The following is a 12,521-nucleotide window of genomic DNA, read 5'->3' as shown; positions in this document are numbered from 1 at the left end:
ACAGGCTGAACTTCTCGCCCTGAGATTAATGCCGGGGTGCCAGGTCCTGGAACGGGGACGAGGTGGTTACTCTGCCCCGACAATTGGCTCAGGAGAGAGGGAGCACAGATGGAGCCTTTTCCGGCTGGCTAGCCCGGATCAATGACCGGACCCCGGCTTTCATTATTTACACAAGTAGCACAGATAAAGCTATTAAAAACAAGACATCCGCAGAGAATGGGGAGCCATACGCTGCGGATGATTTACATCAGAGCATGCACCAGCACTAATACATGACCAATGCAATGAAATGCAAATAAATAGGTAAGGCATATCTCTCCATGGTCCAAGGTAAGAGAGGATGTTATTTTAGAAGTAGTCCTTGTGATATTTCTGGCTGTTCAACCATTGGAAAACCAAGGACCAAATCCCATGTGGGTGGAATTTTACCCAGGATGCCACATTACCAACTAAATCACAGGAGACAAGGTGCATAAAGTGGCTAATAATGGGGTGGGCTCCTTTTGTTATTTAGACATAACTGATAATGCCCCAGCACTTGAGCACACAGTGATTTCCATCTGCGGGTGTTGGCAGAGCACACGGCTGGGGAACCCCATAGGCAATGACACCGCTCTGATAACTTCACTTCAACATACACTTCTTGGAGGGGATGGCCCAAAGCTACGGTCATGAGACGAGGTGGTCTCCGAAATCGCCAGAGCACCATGGAAAGGCTCCTTGGGAAGATTACCCCAGCCCTTAAAAAGAAACATGTTTTCCACTAAAGCCACAAAATACTCCCTGGGCCTCATTTACAGGCTGTTTAATCCCTTATTGGCCAATAGCATTTTTATGGGGATTAGTATGAAGGACTGGACTGGGTGATCTCCTCTATGCCTAAGGGTTTGTGCTTGTCATGCCACCAAAAATGCTGAAAAATGAGCAACTGAGAAAATATCTGCTAACAAAGGTGCACGACCCTGACTCTGTCCTGACACAGGAGAGAGAAGAAGCTGTGGTGTTCAAGGTGGATATCTGTAGGAGGCAGGTTGGATATGACCTCAAGCTTTCATCTAGGAGCTCTTTGGCCCTTGCTGTCCTCCACGGTAGGTGTGATTCCATCGGGGATGACTGACAGATGACGGCATATCTAGTGGCACATTTAACGGCACCCTGAAATGCCACTTCCCAGCTAGTCCCTGCTGCCACTATGGAACGAGGTCCCTGCTTTCCCAAGGCATGCATGACAAGGGTGACACGTACCCAACACGCGTGGGCTCTGCACACCATCTTCCCATGCTCACATGCAAGAATCGGGCAGCCGTGCCTGAGAGTGGACGGTTACAGTCACTTTCTCGGGATCTGCATGTTTAACAGGCTTAGCCAGCGTTACATCTCCCAGGCACCTTCTCTCCTGTGGGCTGATCCATATAAGCGTCTAAGAGCATCGTACCGCTGCCAGGCGATGGTTTGCTCCGCTGACAGATGTCCCTATGCGATATTTAAACTCTGAGGTTCTAATCCCACAATTACCCATTAGGGAGGTCATTATACATGGACCGACACAGCAAACCTGGGTGGAGATTGATGGCTTTGATTAGTCCTTTCCTCTTTTCCAAACCCAGGATATCTTACTGAGTTTCTCTAGACATACGGTGCTGGAGTGGATTCAGCTTTGCGGTGATGACAGGACGCTATCTGCTACTCTTTCATTGAACAGTTGGGCTGAGCGTTGCTTTCCTTATTACCGAGGGTAAAAAAATAATGAGTCATTATTAATGGTTGCTGGCATGTGGGCAAAGTTCAAAGGTGCTGGGTGAGGGCCAAGTTACGCACAAGCCCATGGCTGCAAGGACACAGACATGCTCTCATGTGTGAGTCTCCCTGTAGCTACGGGAAATATGAACGTAAATGCAAATACCGCTATGGGGACAAAGCTCTCCGGTGGGTAACAGGGCTGATACAGCAGAATGCTTTAGTGAATCCCATTCTGTAAAAGTCCTCATCTGAAGGTGACAGCAGCCACAAAACGGAGGTGTTAAAGAGAACTGACGCATCAGATAAACTCCAGCTGTCGCCTCCAGTCAGTGCCTCTTCTCTTTCCCCTGTCTGGCCCTCTTCTCTTGGCTAATATCCCTAATGATTAAGATGGAAAACATTTCTTTCTTCTTTTGCTTTCAGCCTCAAAGATTGGTCTTTGTTTTTCTTCCTTTCCTTCTTTAAACAGTCTTATTTCTCAAAGAAGAGGCAACTGAAACCCAGGAAAAGTCAGCAGTTTGCTGCTTGACCTGTTTTTCTCTAGAAAGCTTTCTCTAGACACCTTTTGGATGCTTTTCTGTATCCTCCAGGTAAGCCTGCTCCAGACCCTGTGCATTTTTCTTTCCCAACCCCTGTTTAAAAGATCAGATTCGAAGCTTTTTTTCTTGCTGTGAAAAGTCTTATAATACAGATCAGAGGACCCCAACTGAAAGTCTCTAAGGTCACACTTGGGTCACATCATCTACCCTGAAACACATGATCTTTGCTATATTTTCTGGTTGAAAGTTTGGTGAGGTGGTGGCGGGTGGTCTGCAAACAACTGCAAACCACTACAGTGGCCCCTGGTCCAAAAATTAATTGAACTTAGTAGACTCTTTTTTTCAAACTGTTCCATAGGGTCATTTTCTCATAGCTTAACCTTAGCCAGGGGAAAGACGAGTCTGTTTGCAAGGACACTCATCAAGGAGTTAAAGGATGCTGCAGAAGCAGAGGCTGCCAGTTCCGGAGCAAATACACTACCCACTAACACAGGGCTAAAACTAGTGTTCCTCGGTGGGTAATAAAGATTGCTGTGTGGCTCTTCCGAGCTGAGATGAAAAGATTTAGTTGAGAACCCTCCCAGGTACCCAACTTTTTGCATGGCAGATACTAAAAGCATTCCTGGCTCAAGTAACGGTGCCAGTAAGGACCTGTCTCCCTCAGCTCTCATGGCAGGGTAAGGCAGTCTTCCCTGCCTACGTGCAACCCTGGTGTGATTCACTCAAACTGCTAAAATCAATCACCCTCGGTGTAGAGGCAAAGTATTTAGGACCTTTTGGGACACTTCATTTTGCTTCAATAAGCCCAGATGCATCCAGTTAAGTGTATGTGTGTATACAAGATCAGGGGCTTTAAATGGACATTCATTGTCCTGCAAACAAACTGGCCAAACGTGTAAATATATCTCCGTCAGCAGATATACCGAGACACTGATCAATCCATCACTATACCTCAGGATGTTATTTTGTGCAGAGAAATAAAAGTCTTTTAAATTAATTTCTACTCTTGTCTCAGGGGTGTTGTGGAAAATTCCCCAATGGTGAAGAATGTCACTTACTGAAGTCTTATTCTGTCCAAGTAAAACAGTTGATAAATTAATGTAAATAATCTACAGTGTTTTGCTTTAAATAGTCTACCATCAGTTAGAAATCTCATAAAGAAAATGAAGCAACGAGAAAATGTTGTAGAACTGATCCCTTGATGTTGTTTTTTTCCAATAGTGGCTATTTTGAAAATACCCTCTGCTTACTTACATGAACCACACACAGAGGAGAGTTAAAAGTGGCACATTATCTTTCCAATGACATATTTAGCCAGTTATTCAGGCTATAATGAAGCTGTGTAATGAAGTCAATGTCCTTGAAAGTTCTTCATCAATTTTTTTCTCATCTGTCAGCATATCCACTTGCCGACACAATATTAATTAAACACAACATTTCCTGGAGTGTTGAAGTGAAGTCCCATCACTGATAATGAACAGGTTTAGGAGAGTCACATCCCAACAAAATTACTTTTTAAACCAGCCTTATTAAGCAGAAAATTAGACCTAAATCACCCTACAACATCCTCATTAAAAGCCACTGATCCTTGGCTGCTTCTATGTTCTAACATCTTTAATTAGCAAACTGCTAGTCTATCTGCCATGATAAATGCTATTAATCTTACCTTTCATTTGCTTTCTCTTAACCTATCGTTTGCCCACTTCAGGGAGACACACGCTTCCACCAGAATTCATTTTATTGCGTCTAACGTCCTTGTAAGGATGAAAAATGCGGTAGTCACGGGTTAAACGCGATGGCTCTCTCCGCCCTCACTCCATCACTGAATTTCAGGATTTGCAGATATCTTGGATGGCAGACTTGCTGTGTTTGAGGGGAACTTAAGAGTATTTTCCAGTAGATACGTATGGAATACTGTTGTCAAGCCTTAATAGTAAACCACAGTGGAACTGCAGATTGGTGCCCTCTCTGCTGCCCTACTTAAACCAGGGAAGAGTTATGGACGTCAATTAAAAAATCTTCTGGGTGTCTGTGAAGGCTCCACCCAGGGAAAAGAAGTGCTTTAAAAACACAATTGCATTTTAGAATTGTAGCTACTAAATCTACAACCTTTGAGTAGCCTTTACAGAGTGTGACAGCTTCACAGCTTCCTTAATATTTGTTCACAGAAGCTCCAGAATATATCAGGACAAATAACATACTGCATTAGGCCACTTTCACATTACATTAATCAGATGTAAGCATATAATGCAGTGCCATACCATGCATTTCAGAAATGCATTATTATTTGCTGTGTTCTCAGGTACAAAATGCCATCTTGTAAGTGCACTGCTTTTTTCCAGTTTATAACTATGGAATCAGGACTTTTCTCTAGGTTCGTGCTGGCTGATTTTTGCAGTGGGTCTGTGCCTCATCTTCTTACAGCAGGTAACATCACCGTGTTCAGCTCACAGCTCCTGGGCAACAGAGAAGTACAAATTTGACCTTACCTGCTCAAATACCTTGTGTGACAAATTCAGTTTGTGTTATTCAGTAGGTCTTTTCAATGGGCCTCTGAAAGAGGCTCTGACCTGGATTAACTTTACATGTCCTGATCGCAGACACTGTCCGCAACCTTCAATTTTAAGAGCTTAACTCTGAGGTTTGTCAGCATAATTTACCCCATTTACCCCTATTCATTTATCTCTCTCACTGTTATTACCCCATATTATTTAGTGACCACACTTGCTTCCCACAGATATAAACACTTTCCCTTGGCAGCTTTAATGAAAGCTGCTTTTAATTTCACATTGCCTTGGGTTATTCTTACTGCTGACGGGCTGCTTCTTATTGAGGCCAGGTTATTCTAACTGCTAGGAAACCGCAACCTTTTAAGCTCTCATTTTAAGTCCTAGCGCTAGGCTGTAAGGCAGGGCTTTCTCTCACTGTGTTTATGTGGCTGAAGACTGGGATCTATTCTAAGCTACCTGTGTAGCTTCTGCAGTCAATGTCAAGAGAGAAGCATTCCCAGAAGGCGACTTGTCCACCTATTCTACAGTGACATGAATTACCCTTGGGAAACCGTTATCTGTTATTCCTCAGTATGGAGACAGCCCAGGCTTAATTAGTTGTCTGACTTTTAGATGTTGAGTTAGGTACAATAATCTGACTCGCAGTGATTTTTTTTCGGTCTGGAGCAGATGAGTCATGATTCGTATGCAAGAATCGTACGCGTGAAGCTGTGCTTTTCTAATGAAACCCTTCTCTCACCCCCAATATGTTTCCATTATCTTGCCATCAGGAAATAATTTTTTCTCCTGCACGCAAAGACACGTGACGTGCTCATTTACTTGCACACATGCGAAACCAGATTAACTACTCCATGAATTAGTTAAAAGATTTTCCCAGAGAAAACGAAGAAGACAGACATGTAATTTCCACTTCTTAACTCCTGAATGAATGAAGATACTCTGTCTGCTCTGTCCATGACTATCTAGACTGATACTAGAAATCAGATCACTGAATTGTGATGACCAACTTTACGTGGACAGAGGGTCTCCCATCTATCCCAAGCTATTAATGCTTTTTATCTCAAAATTAATGACCACAGTGGGGTTGGTTTTTTTTTCATATTTGGGTTAAACTCCACTATCCTGTGTCTCCACATTTGCGGTATGCCAATTCTGAATTTTAACAGCTGGGCCAAACGAAACCCCGAACTCAGGGTAAAACCACATCTGAATGGAAATTGAGATCAGAATAAACTTTTGGTCTAACTCAAATAGAGTGTTCCAGGCCAGCAGCTAGAATAATGTGGTGAATGAACCATAAGCCAGTGTAGCAAACAGACTGAGTCATTGGAGAGTCATGAGAAGATTTGTGACGAAAAAATATCAGCCTTTTCCATGGCTGGACTGGTTACGGGGCATCCTTGTCCGAGCAGATACCCCTCACATCACTACCAGGCTAAGCCACTTTCTGCTGGCCAAATCCCAACAAAACCCCAACCCGCAGCCCCTTGGAGGAGCTTTTAGAAGTTTTTAGATTATATTAAAGTCAACAGATGAGCGTTACTACTACTGCAGGACCTGACGGGAGTTACGCTCCTGTGCAGCATACCTGCTACATTCAGCAAAGGAGCAGAGACACGCCTTTTCGTCTGGGTTGAATAAAATATCTTCTGTGCCTTACCTGCTCACCTGGGTTGTCTCCTTTGGACCAGAGCACTCCTCATGTCATTTCCTAGCAGAGTCTTTAACGCCACTGGGGAGGTGAAAGGAATTCTTTCATTTCAGACAACTAAAACCAGCCATTAAAAGTGTTTCAGCCAGCAGAAGCGTGTGTGTGCATCATCAGCAATGTTGGTGTAACACAGGAAATCTTGGGAAGGGCCAGAGAATAGACATGAAGTGCTAGAAGTTGACTGCCCAAATAATGCTGATCACAAAAAGTGAACTTGATGAGGCTGGCACTTGTATCATTTGAAAATAAGAAGGCTGCCTGATGTTAGGAGAATGATACTGGTGAAAAATTAGTGTAAGAAACGGATTAGCTCCATGGAACGAAAACCAAAGGTTGGGTGTCAAACTGAGAGGGGAATTACAGACGTGTAAGTATCATCACCTCAGGATGAGCAAGAGTAAACTGGGGCTGGTTCAAAACCAAAGGCTAGCCTGAAGTAGGGATGTGACTATATGAATTAAAAAATCCCTGTTAGAAGTGCCCGTTTTCCTTGTAAAAAGAAAACCAGGGAGTTATTCAGCCAGCGATAGCACCTCCTCCTCTCACTGTGCATCAGTCTTGTTTCCTGGGGCTACAGCTTTGTGCAGGACTCTCTCTGAGGCAGGAGCCTGTGGCTCGAACAGCGACAGAGACACAGAGAAAGCAGCAAAGCACAGCCCTGCGATGACACCTCACGTTCAGAGCCAGGATCTTGGCTGGAGTCTTTGCCATCTCCCCCGTTTCAGGGCAAGAAGCAAAGGGTCTTGAGACAGGAGCTCAGAGAACCAGAAAGCTGCGTTTTGCAGCGAGGGCATGTTTCTACAGCAAAGCGTTTCACAAACTCTGGCCCAGATTCTCCCCTATGACTCGAGCGCGCTCAGCGCAAGACGAGGGTTGGAGAACAAAGGTGGCTTGAAGCCACCTTTATGCTTCTCCACTCTGGAAGCAGCTGGGGACTGGCTGGTCCCTGGGGTAGGTTCAAGTCGCCTCGGGCTAGCGTAGCGGCAGGAGATTGCTAGAAAATAGCCAAGATGTAGCTACACCTCCTTTTCCTTTGGCTGTCACTGCTCCAGAAGGAACCAGGAGGTGACTTGGGTGACACCACCGCCACAATAGAGACTCGATCTTCCCAGGGACCCCGAGCGTGCGGAGAGAGAGAGTGAAAATGTCAGCGCGGATGCTGCCGAGGAGGCAGCGTAATGCGCGGCTTATTTAGGAAAGCAGCAAGCTAAGACCGTCTGAATTCAAATATGGTGAGCCGCTCACTCAAGTCAGTGTGTGTCCATGGGCAAACGCCTTGATCTTTTCTATGCCTCAGGGCAAGGCAACTGGAGAAGGAAGTCAAAAGCAACAGAATTTCACTAAAATGATCAGATGCTGCTTCCAAATTTGGTTTAACCCTAAAAACAAAACTAAGTAAGTATCTACAGACATGCACGCTCAATGTGGTAGAGAATTAATTTTTCACATATTTATATAGGAACTATTCTGTTTGCAGGGTGGATCAGAATCCCACCGAGGGCAGAAGCATTTACAGGGGAGATAATTTGCAAGAATAAGAACTTCAACAAGCAGTCTGGGCCTAACAAGTGCACGCAGGAGCTCAAAAAGGAAAGGAAAATCTCTTGCCCGACAGGGGATTTTGGTTTTGCTTTCGATGAAATAAAACGTAAGATGAACCCCAAACATCTGCAAAGGAGAGAAACATTTCAGAAACGGTGCTCTTTGCAGCACTGCTTACCCCCCAGAAAAGGGTATTTGTGAACTGCTACAAACAAGCCCCTGAAAAAGGAGTCAAGTCATATGGGAATAAGCTTGCCTATGTTGTACAATCTCCGGGTACCAAGGGTATTCTATACAGTGCCACATTCAATTGCAAAAAGGACCGTTAGGAGTAATAGAGCTCCTGTAACTAAAGTGTTTCCTGTCCTCCAATCTTCCAGGAAACTGATTGAGGCAAGAGAGGGAAAAAGCCAAGGGGAAAAAACTTGTTAGAAGTAAAATTGTATTTTCTTGGACATCAGAAAGGATGTAAAACTAACCCAGAGGCCTCCAAGTCAGCAGCCATTTTAACATTTTGCAAGAGATTTTCATCTTTTTCCCCTACAGCCTCCGTTCTGCTGTAAACACTGAGCACACCCACTATGGCTGTCAGCTGCGTAGTTTGCTTTACACTGAAGCTGCCAGGAGATAAAAAATACTTAAGGTAATGTAATTCTCAAATTGGTGGCATAAGGATTTCTTCATGACATCTCTGTGAAGAGCGCAATGCATGACATTTACTTTTAGCAAATCAATAAAACCAGGACGCATGCTTTTGGAAACCAGTAAAAGCAAAGATACGCTGGTTCTCCATCGTTCTTCCTGCAAAGCTGCTGATGGCAGAATGGGAAACTAACACCCTGTCCTGTCCCAAGACATCACTTTCTTTTTTAAGGGTCAAATACACTGATCAAAAATATTATTCAAGGGTTTGTCAGGTTGAACAGGTCAAAGCAATTTTTCAGGAGACCAGTGGTTTTTATGCAATGATGCTTTCTGTGCTACAGTCAAATGATGTTGTACAAAGCTTCATGAAAACATAATAAAAGCAGTCCGGTAAAGCTACCAACAACTGATTGAAAAAAGACACATTGGGTAAATAAATTATAGAAATACTCGTTCATGCATGCATGGGTGCAATATATGTGAAGACATTATAAATACACATCAACATATCACGCACGTAGATGTGCATCTTACACAGATAAACATGCCCACACATACAACCCCATTTATCAGTGTAACCTAATTTTGAAAGTTTTTTTTTCTTCAATAATCAATTGACTGCTATTTTCTTGAAGGCAAATACAAGCACAATAAATTCCTTACTGGTATCACGGCAGGGGAAACATTACTACAGACTCCAGAAAAGTTCAGCACTAGTAGATTCTGATGAACACCATTACGGTGATTACTGCTTGTGCAAAGATATGCCTGCCTCATTGTCATTTCTTATCCTACATCAAGCAAAGGCTGGTGGGGACCTAGTACTGCTGTCGCCCAACTGAATGTGACCTTTTTTGGGTGACCGCATTGCGGTGGGGGTTTTCCTGCTCCTCTGGGAAAGCGTGAATAAAAAAAAGTGCAGACCCTAGGAGGCAACGTAAGGTTTTAATAAGTGCAGAAATTAAATAGATGAGCTTTTTGCTTTTAAATGTCAGCATTGTAACTTTCCTGTCATTTGCAGGAGAAAAAGGAAGGGGCTAAATATCTTGGGATGTGGCGAGTTTTAAGCTACATAATGATGGCGATAAAAATCTATAATGTCAGTTGCCTTGTGGCAATCAACAAACATTTCGCATTATGCTTGCATCTTAAGGTTTGCGGCCAAAAAACAGATTTGCCTCTGTCTCATTAAAATAACGAATGCAGTCCGAATGGATCTGCAATGATTCACTGTACGTCACACTAAATCACAACGCTTTTTGGAGCCAACTGACTATGGCCTCATTACTTTAGACAAAAGTGGGCTTGGAGGAAAAACTGGGGTGATGTTTTTTTGCTCAGCCATGTTTTTCCCTTTGAAATACTTAAGGCAAAAGAGCAGATAGTTTTTTCCCAGTGGTAGCTGAGGAAGGTTGGGTTATATTCATAGTACAGTTCCGTATCAATATACATAAACACACAAAACGTTAGTGGCAGTGGCAGAAATAGAAATTAAGCAAATACAAATGGCATTAACGAAACAGATTTTAATGAACATGAATCACTGACGAAATTAGTGGCTTAAAAATGAAAATAAGCTGTTAAATAATAATAATAAAAATATATTTTAACTGTTTCACTAGGGCAGAGAGTTTGAAAACCAGCATGCTCTCCTCCTCTGTTGTGCAAGACATTACGTACTTGTGGTTTGTCTTCTGCAAGTCTTTGTTCTCCAAATTTCACTACCTTAAGTATAGCAAAAAAATTAAACCTCTTTTTTTTCTGTCTGAAACAGCTTGGCTAAATATCTCTACAAATTAATTTATTTTAACACTAATACTTAAGATTAATCTATTTGGCCTTAAAGAAATTTTGAGAGTTGTGTTCGAAACTGTTCAGCATTTCAGGAATAAACATTAACTCAAATTTTACTATTGGTAAATGAAGCTAAGACTATTTTTAAAAAATTAACTGGATCGTTTTAAAACTGTATGTATTTATAAGTACAAATAGAAATAAGAATTTGAGGTAACAGGTAAAAGAATGTGAATTTTGACTATGAAAAGATTATATAAAGTTCATGGTAAAAATCATACTTCAAAACATCTGAAGGAATGGCAAAGATTCAAATACATTCTCAATGTATTTGAGAATGGCAACTTCTCAAATACATTCTTTGTTTTGATAATTGTTTCCATTTTCTCATGCACATATGCTTTATTGTAAAGAGAAAATGCTTGATATTAAGCTATTTTTCTACAAAAAACATGCAAACATTTCTAATTTGATAGCAACATATTTTGTTATATACCCATTAGGTATTTTTTATTTCAGGTAGGAGAAAAACTGCCTGAAGAGCATTCATGGAATGACCGATTTAAATGTTATAAATCCCTAAATTTTTCATCTCACTTTGAACGGAATGCCAAAGGGGATTAAAGACTAAAGACACGTCACAAACAAATTTACATTATTAAAATTACTGTAATCAAGAGTCTTTTCTAGCCTTAATCAGGATTAGTGAAAACAAAAAAACCAACTTTTCTACTGTGCAATACTAATCAAAATTCTATCAAATGACAGATAACAGAATAAAAGCAGTTTTGAAAATTAAAAATATTGGTTGGTGTATTCTAGGATTCTTTAAAAGTATTTTCACCTATTTGAGATCAGAGCAATGATTTCTCTGCTGATAATTCACATGGCAGGCAACGAACACAGGTAAAAATAAATTTCAGTAATGCTGCAAAGTCCGACCTCCTATTTTCAGGAGTGCATCCAGGAAACACACTTGTTTGAACATATGCTATAGAAGCGGGACGGAAAAGCGCAATGTGGAATGCTTGGTTTTGTTCTCCTAAATTGTAAGCTAAATAATCCAAGTTGTGGAAAACTCGACTAGAAACCCGCTGTACGTGAGAACTCAACCTTGCCGGAGACGCACCGCGACTCTCTCGCTGCTGAGCTGGCAATAAGCAGGTTTGGTCTGAAGAACCATGAAAGCTTTTAAGCGAGGTCTTTATCCACCATGCCCTATGCTTTACAGTTATGCTATAAGGCTAATACAGTAAAGGGATAAAGCTTGTACAGATTTTTCTGGTCCTCTGGAGCCTCTTAAAGAAGGCAGCGTTATGTTGGTTTCGGAAACCACCGCTACGCTCTGGAGCATCAGGCCCCATCTTGCTGTCACTAGTATCACCAGAAATGCCGCCAATTAGTAAAACAGCAGCAGGATTGGACCCTACATTCACTTCACCCTTGTAAAAGGTCACCTACTATTTTAGAATGGAAATGTGCATGTAAAGAACAATCCCAAAAAATGATCTGAGAACAACGACCAATCACTTTCTAAAGTCTTGGAAACAAGCTCGGCAATGCAGCAATACTCAGATATTGTGACAGTATGTCAGAAAATCAGCTAAAGGGATTAAAGAACAAGGAAAACTGTATGATTCTCATGGCTTCTTTCTAGGAACTCCAACTGATTTAACTTTGTTGGTATCTGAAGTAGATAGCCACCTTCCAGGCCCTCCATCTTCAAACCTGTTGCTTCCCTGTATTTGGTTAAACAAGATTTTACCTTGCAAGCTCAAGACTGCCCATGTTAAGTCTTGATTGATGCAGTGCAAATTGACAGCAATTTCCAACTCTCTATTAGTAAGGTTACACTGGTCAGTAAAACATTAGTTTTGGTTAGTGACTAGAATTACATAGCTTAAAAAAGCAACAGACAGTGGAGCAGCATCTCCTCTTTGTGCCTCTTCCTAATGACACCTCATGCTGATCATTCTTGAAGTTCAAAGAAAAACTAAATGAGGTTAGAAAACAATATATTTTCTTTAATTAAAAGCTGGC

Source organism: Ciconia boyciana, chromosome 14, assembly GCF_034638445.1.
Source record: "Ciconia boyciana chromosome 14, ASM3463844v1, whole genome shotgun sequence".
In the NCBI taxonomy this organism is placed as follows: domain Eukaryota; kingdom Metazoa; phylum Chordata; class Aves; order Ciconiiformes; family Ciconiidae; genus Ciconia; species Ciconia boyciana.
Note: the sequence above shows the minus strand (reverse complement) of the source record.